Genomic DNA, 8,716 nt, shown 5'->3' with positions numbered 1-8,716 from the left:
GTTTTATCACTGTCTCTTATCTTCCTGCAGTTTGTCTTTGTTTTTCTTTTTTGTTTAAAGTGTTGGTCACAATGAAAATGTACACTATTTCACCAAATTTGTGTTTTTTAAGCTCCATAAGTTTTAACAAATTTGCCATTGAAAATAATGAATTTGTGCTCCAGATATCCATCCTTATGACTTGTCCATAGTGCTCTTTTTGGAATGTGCATATAATGTGATTTCTGTATGTTTCCTAAGATGTCCACACAACAATTGGAGTATGTATTAGTACTTTCAAACAAAAGACACATTTAAGTCATTTTCCTCTGTTTGCACACACTCACCCTATGCAGCGTCTACCTCCTCCTGCCCTTTTTTCTTGTCATATTCATCTTTTTGTCCTGCAGTTTTACCCTTAAAAACCCTCCTTTGTGGCTGAACAATAAGCCAACAGCGCTGACAGCTGCTGATGTACTGCCAGCTGCCACTAGAGGGCAATCCACCCCCATCAAACAGTCCACGGTTCCTTAATGTCTCCTATACATTAAGGAACCATCTGAGATAAAACCGTTTATGATTATTTTACCCGCCTACTCACCCTCAAATGTGGTGATGATTGCTGCCGAATTCTGAAGAGATTTTAATTTCTTTTGACTCCCGAGACTCATGAGCGTCAAAGGCAGAGGCAGAAATGTAAACAAAATTGTTCAGTTGCTTTGTTGCTTCACTGAAAGGAAGATGCTGGTAAAATAAAGCACTTTTGTTGCTGGGTTTTGCTAGGTTGTGGCCAACTTTTCCCTCAGTCAGAAACCACAAGAGAAGAATGGAATAAGGAGAAAAGCACACATATGTTGCATCTTTTCATTTCTCACCAGGGAAGTCCTCGTCTTTTCAGGCTTCTGCCCTTTTGCTCAAAATAATGAAAAAAGAAAAGAAAAACGAAAACAACATGAAAGCTGGTTAGATGTTTTCATGTGTCCTTTGGCATCAGTGTGTGATATTCACCTTCAGGGAATGGATGACGGAAGGAGCCATTAGCTCTGCTTAAAAAGACAAGCTGTTGAAAACACAGAGTCAGCCTGAAAACACGAAACCTGGTGCAACACCTGAAGAGAGCAGTTGACATTGGGTATACGTTAAATGGACTCAGAGGAAATTGATTGTCATTCTTTAGTTGTTCTGCCCCCCAGTCGTCTGATAATGGCTGCAGCAGAGGAACTGCTGGCTGAATTCACACGGGTGCTCGGGTCATCATGGTAGTTTCATTTCATAGCTATTCCACAGGTGGGAGCATCCTGGTCTCAAGGTTTTAACAGGTCCAGTCTCTGACTCTTCATTCTTCTTCACTGTTTTATTGGTCCAACTTTTTGTTTTTCTTTCTCTTTGTTTGTTGATTTGTCAGGATAGATTTTAGATGAGATAAGATGGCACCGAACTGATCTCCAGCAGGGAAAACTCCCCGATTACAGGAGCAGAATTACACGAGCAAGAACAAGGAAAAATATACAGTAAAAAGAGCAAATGAGGCAAAAAGAAATACGATAGAGCAATCTAGCTTTGAATAACAGTATATTTATATTCAATGTGTATTAAACAAAATTGCATCAACGATCTGTGGTGGATGGAAATGTCTACTTTTAGAGAAATCAGTACCAAACATATTCAGATGAACATTTTTATGAACCTTAATGCCTTTTTACTTTCATTTCTGCTGAGTTTATTCACAAGAAACAGCAAAAAAAAAAAAAAAATATGATACTTAAAACCCGTGTTACACACAAAGACTTTTCTTTTCGAGTGTGCATGTTGATGATGTACTGTGTGTGTCTGTGTGACTTGTCTCTCTATCCACTGTGTGTATTTCCCACACATCTCCAAGGAGAAGTTCATTTTCCATCTTCCTTGTCTTCCCAGCAGCATCATTGTCTTTTCATTAATTTACTAAGATTTTTTTTATTTTATTTAAAAATTTTAGTGGGAATGCTGGTGAGAACACCATATCATTTATTGCACCATTACTGAGTCCCGGTGTGCGTGTGTGTGAAATCTAATGATTCTGTGGCTCTCCACGTCGGACAGACTGCTGCCGGCTGAGGGTTTTCATCGCTGCGATCGCTTTTCCTCACTCTTTCTGTACCTTTTTTTTCATTTCCTCCTGTCTTCTCCCTCTCTCTCATCCTTCCCTTCGTCCCACCTCACCCCACCTTTCCATCCCCATCTCTCTCTTCTCCTCTTTCCATTTTGGCCGTCCTCCCGCCCCCAGCCATCCCTACCTCCCTCTCTCACTTCTCTATCACTCTCTCACAGATGCTCCATCACTCCACACAGTCTCCTTTCTTCTCTCCCTCCATCTCTCCTATCCATCTGCTCTCTCGTTCGCTCCACGAGCTTGTTGCCAGCTGTCAGTTCTTTTGCCGCGACGGAGCAACAACTGGCTTCTTTCTGCTACGGGAGAGGTGAGGGGAAGGTGAGGGTGGCAGGAAGAGTGAAAAGGTAAAGAGGAAGACCAGGAAGGAGGAGGAGATCTTTTGTTCAGCACCCATCCCGCAGCTCGTCCCCCTCTCTGGGAGTAGCAGCCGCAGCATCAGCACCACTGCTGCCTCCTCCTCCTCTGCTGGCGCTGGATCCTCTCGCCTGGCTCTGCCTCCTTCTCTTCCTCTGGGAGCCCTTCCTGGAAGTGGGAGGGGGAAGGAGATCATCACCTCCCAGTTTGCCACGGACTCCCAGCAAGGCATCGGCAGAAGGAATCAGGGGGGAGTACATTTTAGGGGAGGTGGACATGGAGCAGAGGAAAGGCAACACCCCGGGGTAGGAGAGAGCAGAGACCAGGGTAAGAGGCCACGTCGGTACACATGGTGCTCTCACCATTTCTTCTTCTTTCTCCTCTTCATCACCACTTCTGACTGGAAGGGGGATTGTTTTTTCTTCTCCATTAAATTGTATTACTTTTCTTTATTTATGTTTGTGCAGAGCCACACTTCTGTTTTATTTCCTCCTCTTTTAAAAATATTTTCAAGGCATCCGAGCACTGAAGAAAAAAAAAAAAATCAAGATATGTGCGCAAAAGGAACTCCCCTGAACAAAATGAGAAAAACAAAAATACAACCCATCTTCATCTTTTTTTTCCTGCCTCCTTTTCCAACAACCTGTAGTGGTGTGTTTGTGTGTCAGTTTGCGTTGGCACGTGTGTGTGTGTGTGTGTTTAAGTTTGAATAGAAGCAAAGGCAAGAGAAAAGTCCAGGTGTTGATTTTTGCTCACAGAGTAATGTGATGCATCTCAGGGGTGCTTCCCCTGAACAATCAATGATACTTGGGCTGGCCAGCCTCTGTACATGTATGTGTGTGTGTGTGTGTGTGGTGGTGGTGCTGGTGGTGGGGGTGTTCGTGTGTGTGTGTGTGGGGTAGCGGGGCGGGGGGATTGGGGGATCTATAGCTGAAACCCTCAGGTTTTCTGTTCCCCCCTCTCTACAGATGGCCTGGGTTGGGCCAGGCTGGGTGTCTGCTTGAATGTCTTTGTGTGTGTTTGACTGCGGGTGGTAAATCCCAGCTCTCTGCAGGTTGTCGGTGGGTGGGGCGTGGGGGGGTCAGGCTGTGAACATGTGTGTCTCCTGGGTTGAGTGGTCCAGGCCGGCCAGCTGAGTGGAGGATGAGCAGTGCAAGTAAGAAGACGAAGCAGCGAGGAAAAGAAAACCTGTTCAGTTCTTTAAGAGCTTTCGTCTTTTCTTCCTGCTTCGTTTGTTTCTTCTTTTTGTCATAATTTCTCAATATTACTCAACTCCTCCTTTTTTCTCCTCCTCTCTTTTCCCTTCCAGCACCCCCATGGCAGATTCCCCTCCTTTTATGTCACACTTAATCTTTTGTTATCTTTTATCCTCTTTTCTGTGCTATATATCCACATCTATCCCTATCCACAGCTGTCTGACTTGCCAAATATTTTACCTGAAAACAGAGGGGATTGAAGATTGTTTTGACTGCTTAGTCTTTCCACCTCATCCTATTGCCTGTCTAAGAGAGGACTTGGCATGATGTTTCATGGGACAGTAAAGGAAAGGAGAAAATATTAGGGTGAAAAAAAAAGAAAAAGCTGGGGTAGAAATTAAGGCAAGAAAATTTCATGAGATGCAAAAGACAGAAATTAGAGCAATATGGGAAAGAAGATAAAAAAGTGGAGAACATCTGCAGTGAATTGAACAAATGGTAACTGGTAGATTGGGTGAAAAGAGAGAAGATGAAGAAACTTTTAAGATAAAATGCATTATGAGGAGTATAGGTGAAAAGTTACATAAGGGATCTCATTGAATCTATTGTATCAGTGGAGCAAAGCTGGTGTGAAGATTACAATGTTTGATCTGAACCGGCCCAGTAGTCATTTATGTCTTTGTTTCTTTTATAAAGCTCACAACAAAAGATTCATACAGTCTTGCAGTTCCCCAAATGAACACTTGAACTCTTATAGTTTATGATTGCCTTTATGATGTTTCCCCATGTGTATGAAACCTTTTCTTACTTTTAGAAGGAGTAGTGCGANGTGGCATAATCTAAGTGTTGATTTCTCTTCTCGTGTGGCAGAGGCGGGGAGGGGGGCTCGAGCTACTGGGGTCGGTAATGGAGTGTTCAGGGCTATTGTCACACCACGGCAGCTCCCAATCTGACCTCCATAACCCTCTGCCATCTCTGTGTGTGCACGTCAACCCCCACCCCATTTCACAAAAAAAACCTCTCCCTCAACCCCCCCACCCAAAACACCACCATCCCTTCCAGATATCACAACGCCGAACAGACTGAAGAGCAGCAGAGGTCACAGGGAAATCCACATGTCACTGCTGGATTGGGCCCTAAAGTGGCCGAGTCGGCAGGCTGAGATCCAGGTAAGAGGCTTGCTGTGGGGTTCCAGATTACACCACACACCCCCCACTTCCTCTTTCACTCCCAATGTTTGTGTACAGAGGCAAGAGAATTAAGTTGAGCTAATTCCAGCTTTTACATCCCCCTTTTTTGTTCTGTTGTGTTTCTGTTTTCCCTTTGACACGCGCTGCTGGCTCGGATTGTGAATTTTCTCCTGCGCAGAGAAGCCATTGATGGAGCCTTGCCTCACACTGCAGCAAGGTGTCTTCAATCAATGCAACTGGTCCACTTTCTCAAAATGTGTATGTGTCTGTTTGCCTCTGGAGCATGAACGGGGGGCTGCTGATGGTGGAGGCAGTGGCAATGGTGGTGGTGGTGATGATGATGCAATGGCAGTGGCACCACATGGTTTCTGGCTTAGCTCCCTGTGTTTTCTGAAAGACTCTCTTCGGTGACGGGTATTCTTGGGTGGATAATACGGATCACGTTGTTATTGCTTAAGAATACGCGTAGTTGAGGAGAGTCCTCTCTTCGCCAAATACCAGCAACACCCCAGAGCCCCAGACACCCACCCACCCACCCCACCTCACCTCACCTCGACAACCTACCCAGCCGTCAAGGTCTGTCAGGTTGGGTGAAGCGACAACACTACGCTTCATCGCACTCCCCCTCCACCAAAAAAAAAAAAAAGAAAAAGATATTGCAGTACATTAGTATGTTTTTTCCCCCTCTCACTTCCTGTCATAGTTTGAGGCCAAGAGCGCCCTCACGTCTGTCCCACCATACATCTGTCAGTATGTCTCTGTAACCATGGCAATGCAATGGACATTAGTGTGTGTCAGTGTGAAAACATGGCTGTTTGAAAAAAAAACAAACCCTGATTAAAGCAAACACTGACAATGTGACTGCAATTGCATGAGTAGAGGTGCATGGCCAGCACGGCAGCCTTTGCATGTTCCTGCATATTTACATTTCGTCACAGTCACACAGGTCTTTAAAGGTCAATAAAGATAACTGTACTCATTTCATGATGAAATCTCAAATGTCCTTCCCATTTTGCTACTAAAAATCTACTTTATATCCCAGCTTTTCAATGAATAAACATCTTGGTACTTGTGTTGACATTGATGGTCACGTCAATAAAGACTGATATTGTCAACTTGGCCAAAACCAAAGTAAGAAATTGAGGATATTGATCTACTAAATTCTACTCATCATCCTGCACAATTTTCTCCATTTCTTTTTCTCCTCCCTCTCACCATTTCTTTCTTTTCTATCTCTATCTCCCCCACAAATTGTTAGAGTTAAAAAAAATTAAATGATTAGAGTTAGAGTGAATGTAGACTGCAAAATGTAAAAAATACATGTAGATACAGGCTTTCGGTGTTCATACACTGCCATTTCACAAACACTGGATTGTAAAACAAATATCTCTTACCTTTAAAACAGGTCTGCCAAACTGAGTTGCACAAGGGTCAAAATTAGTGATCAGTTTTATTGAAACTAGAAAAAAAAGACATAAATCGCTTAGTTCCTTAGTTTTTTTATATGTAATACACCAAATTATTGATACAGAAATATGAATTATCTTTTTACAAAACAGATTTAGTTTAGTCACTGATTAAATAAAAATATCAAATTAAAAAAGAGAAATTAGACATAATAATGCCTTACTTTCTAGCTGCAGATTTTCACTTCTTATTTCTTAGTAATACATTTGATCATAGTGCATTATATCAGGTACAAAAAAATCCTTGAGTAAAAATCAAAATATTTAGCTACTAACATTCTGCTTTGAAATAAGAACAGAATAAAGAAAAAAAAAAAAGAAAATACACTTGACCTTTTCTGGCTTTATCAGCAATCAGTCCCATTTGGGTGTTCTTTGTTGCTCTTTCCTCATCAAAATCCACTGAAAATCCAAGGTTAAAAGATGGCTGATGCCATAAGAAGTCTGCACCGAGACAGTTCAGCTTCTGAAGCAAAATGAGAAGTTTTAGTGCTCAGATCGAGTTCCTAATACATTTAAAATATCTTAACATCCAGAAAAGTGTGCAACAAGGGCCATATCAGACTCACAGGCCTTGAGTTTTACACAAATCTCAGATGGTAAGGCTATCCATCCATCCATCCATCCATCCATATAATTTTCAATCAGATGGCACAGATTAAAAAAAAAATCATTTAATAAAATTTAGTGGGAAAGTACTCAGGAACTTACATTGTTGTTGGTAACCTTTGCTCATGAGCAAAGATGAATAATATAAAAAAAAATACCATAAAATTTCATTTACTGTTTATGAGACAAAGGTATTTATTGACAAAAGCAATTTTATCTTGATAAATCTGAGTAAGCGTGTATCATTTATCGAAGTATCAGCTGGTGGTGTGGGCTCAGTTTCTTGAGTGGGAATCTCCTTTTATCCAACTCTATGTCGAGCCAAGTTGCCTCCTATTTCCCCCCCATTTTTCCCCATTTTTTATGCAAATGGCAGCTCAGATGACATTTATCGCTGTGAGCTTTACACTACATGTAATATCACTCCTGTTGCTGAGCCTCACACACACAAACACACACTCAGCTGAGAAAACAAAATGTCTACCATGAGCAGTCGACAGCTCAATTTATGCATTGAGGAGAGAGGCGTCTAGATAAACAATTACCCCTGGCTCAAATGGTCTATAACCAGCTTTTTCTGTGCTACTGTGGTGATGCGCCATGAATATGGATTCCCCCTCTCCATGTCTGATGGCACATTCTCAACCCTAACACCCATGTAAAATCCATTTAAACACCTAATAGGATCAACTTGACTCATACAGCCATGCCCTCACACATGTCACCTCCCATGATCGTGCAGAGGAGATTTCCATACTGCCACGCTCACGCCAAATCATTTTCTAAAGCGGCGGAACATCCAATGAGCTCGTTTCCGAGCTGGTTTTATTGTCAAGGAAAAAGAAATTCCCAGGGAGGAGTCCCTGGAATTCTATAAAACCTCCTTCCGCTAATATTAAGACAAAGACAATTATGTTTGATTCTCGGCCTGGCTGATGATTGGAAACAAACAAAGCAACATGTTAAAACGTGAGTAGGAGGAGATAAAATAGTGCATTTGCAACCTAATAAAGTAAAAAGGCCTCCTGCTTGTAGGATGACGTGTTTCTCCCTCACTGTGTGTTCGACCGTCAGAGGTGGTGGTGTGGCGTGGAAGTCGTCTAGCTGTTTGTTTCCTGTGTGTTGTGTATCTGTGGGTTTGTTTATGCTGCTGCTAAAGGGCCCCAGCTGACTGACATCACCGCTGCCACGACAACCACTCATTCAACATCATAGGAGAACACTGTACTCACATTTACCGACACACTGCGAGCCTGGCCTCATTTGCTGCTTCTCAAAGACAGATCCACGTTCAACTTTAACATTAACGTGCAGCAAATCGCAGCACATTGAAACCCAGTTGAGATTAACTGACTGTAAACATGAGACGTCAAAGCCCTAACTGATGTAATAATGCAGCCACTTGTAGAAAAAGGCTTGAGGAAAATGGATGTTATGAAGTGCTATCCTGGTGTCATTCTGTGTGCCAGCCTGTTTCTGAACTGTCTCTGCCTGTTGTCAAACTGTTACAAAGTGCTGCCATGCTGTCAGTCACACTTTTCCTCCATCAGTTGAAACGCAATGTATTGTATTTTTCACGATTTGATAAACGAAGCATTGATGGTGGCTCTGCTGGTTTTCTGTATTTTCTCTTAACATATGTATATAATTTGATGCTGCTGCTGTTGTGTGCTAATGCTGCTGCCGCTGATGATGATTGTTTAAATGACAACCAGGGATAAATTGTTCATGCTTTTCAATCATTTCTCCCATAGAAGCCAAGCGAAAGTT

At 42.4% G+C, this 8,716-nt stretch overlaps 1 long non-coding RNA gene across 1 annotated transcript; it reads left to right on the top strand.

Annotated features, from left to right (window-relative positions):
- Positions 1-2,281: 2,281 nt before the first annotated feature.
- Positions 2,282-6,437, top strand: LOC108234737. The gene is made up of 3 exons (XR_001808541.2): positions 2,282-2,812; positions 4,744-4,850; positions 5,050-6,437. It is a non-coding gene; the product is annotated as an uncharacterized LOC108234737 (long non-coding RNA).
- The last annotated feature ends 2,279 nt before the right edge of the window (positions 6,438-8,716 follow it).

Source organism: Kryptolebias marmoratus, linkage group LG21 (assembly GCF_001649575.2).
Source record: "Kryptolebias marmoratus isolate JLee-2015 linkage group LG21, ASM164957v2, whole genome shotgun sequence".
Taxonomy (NCBI): Eukaryota; Metazoa; Chordata; class Actinopteri; order Cyprinodontiformes; family Rivulidae; genus Kryptolebias; species Kryptolebias marmoratus.
This window is presented reverse-complemented; position numbering and strand designations above follow the sequence as displayed.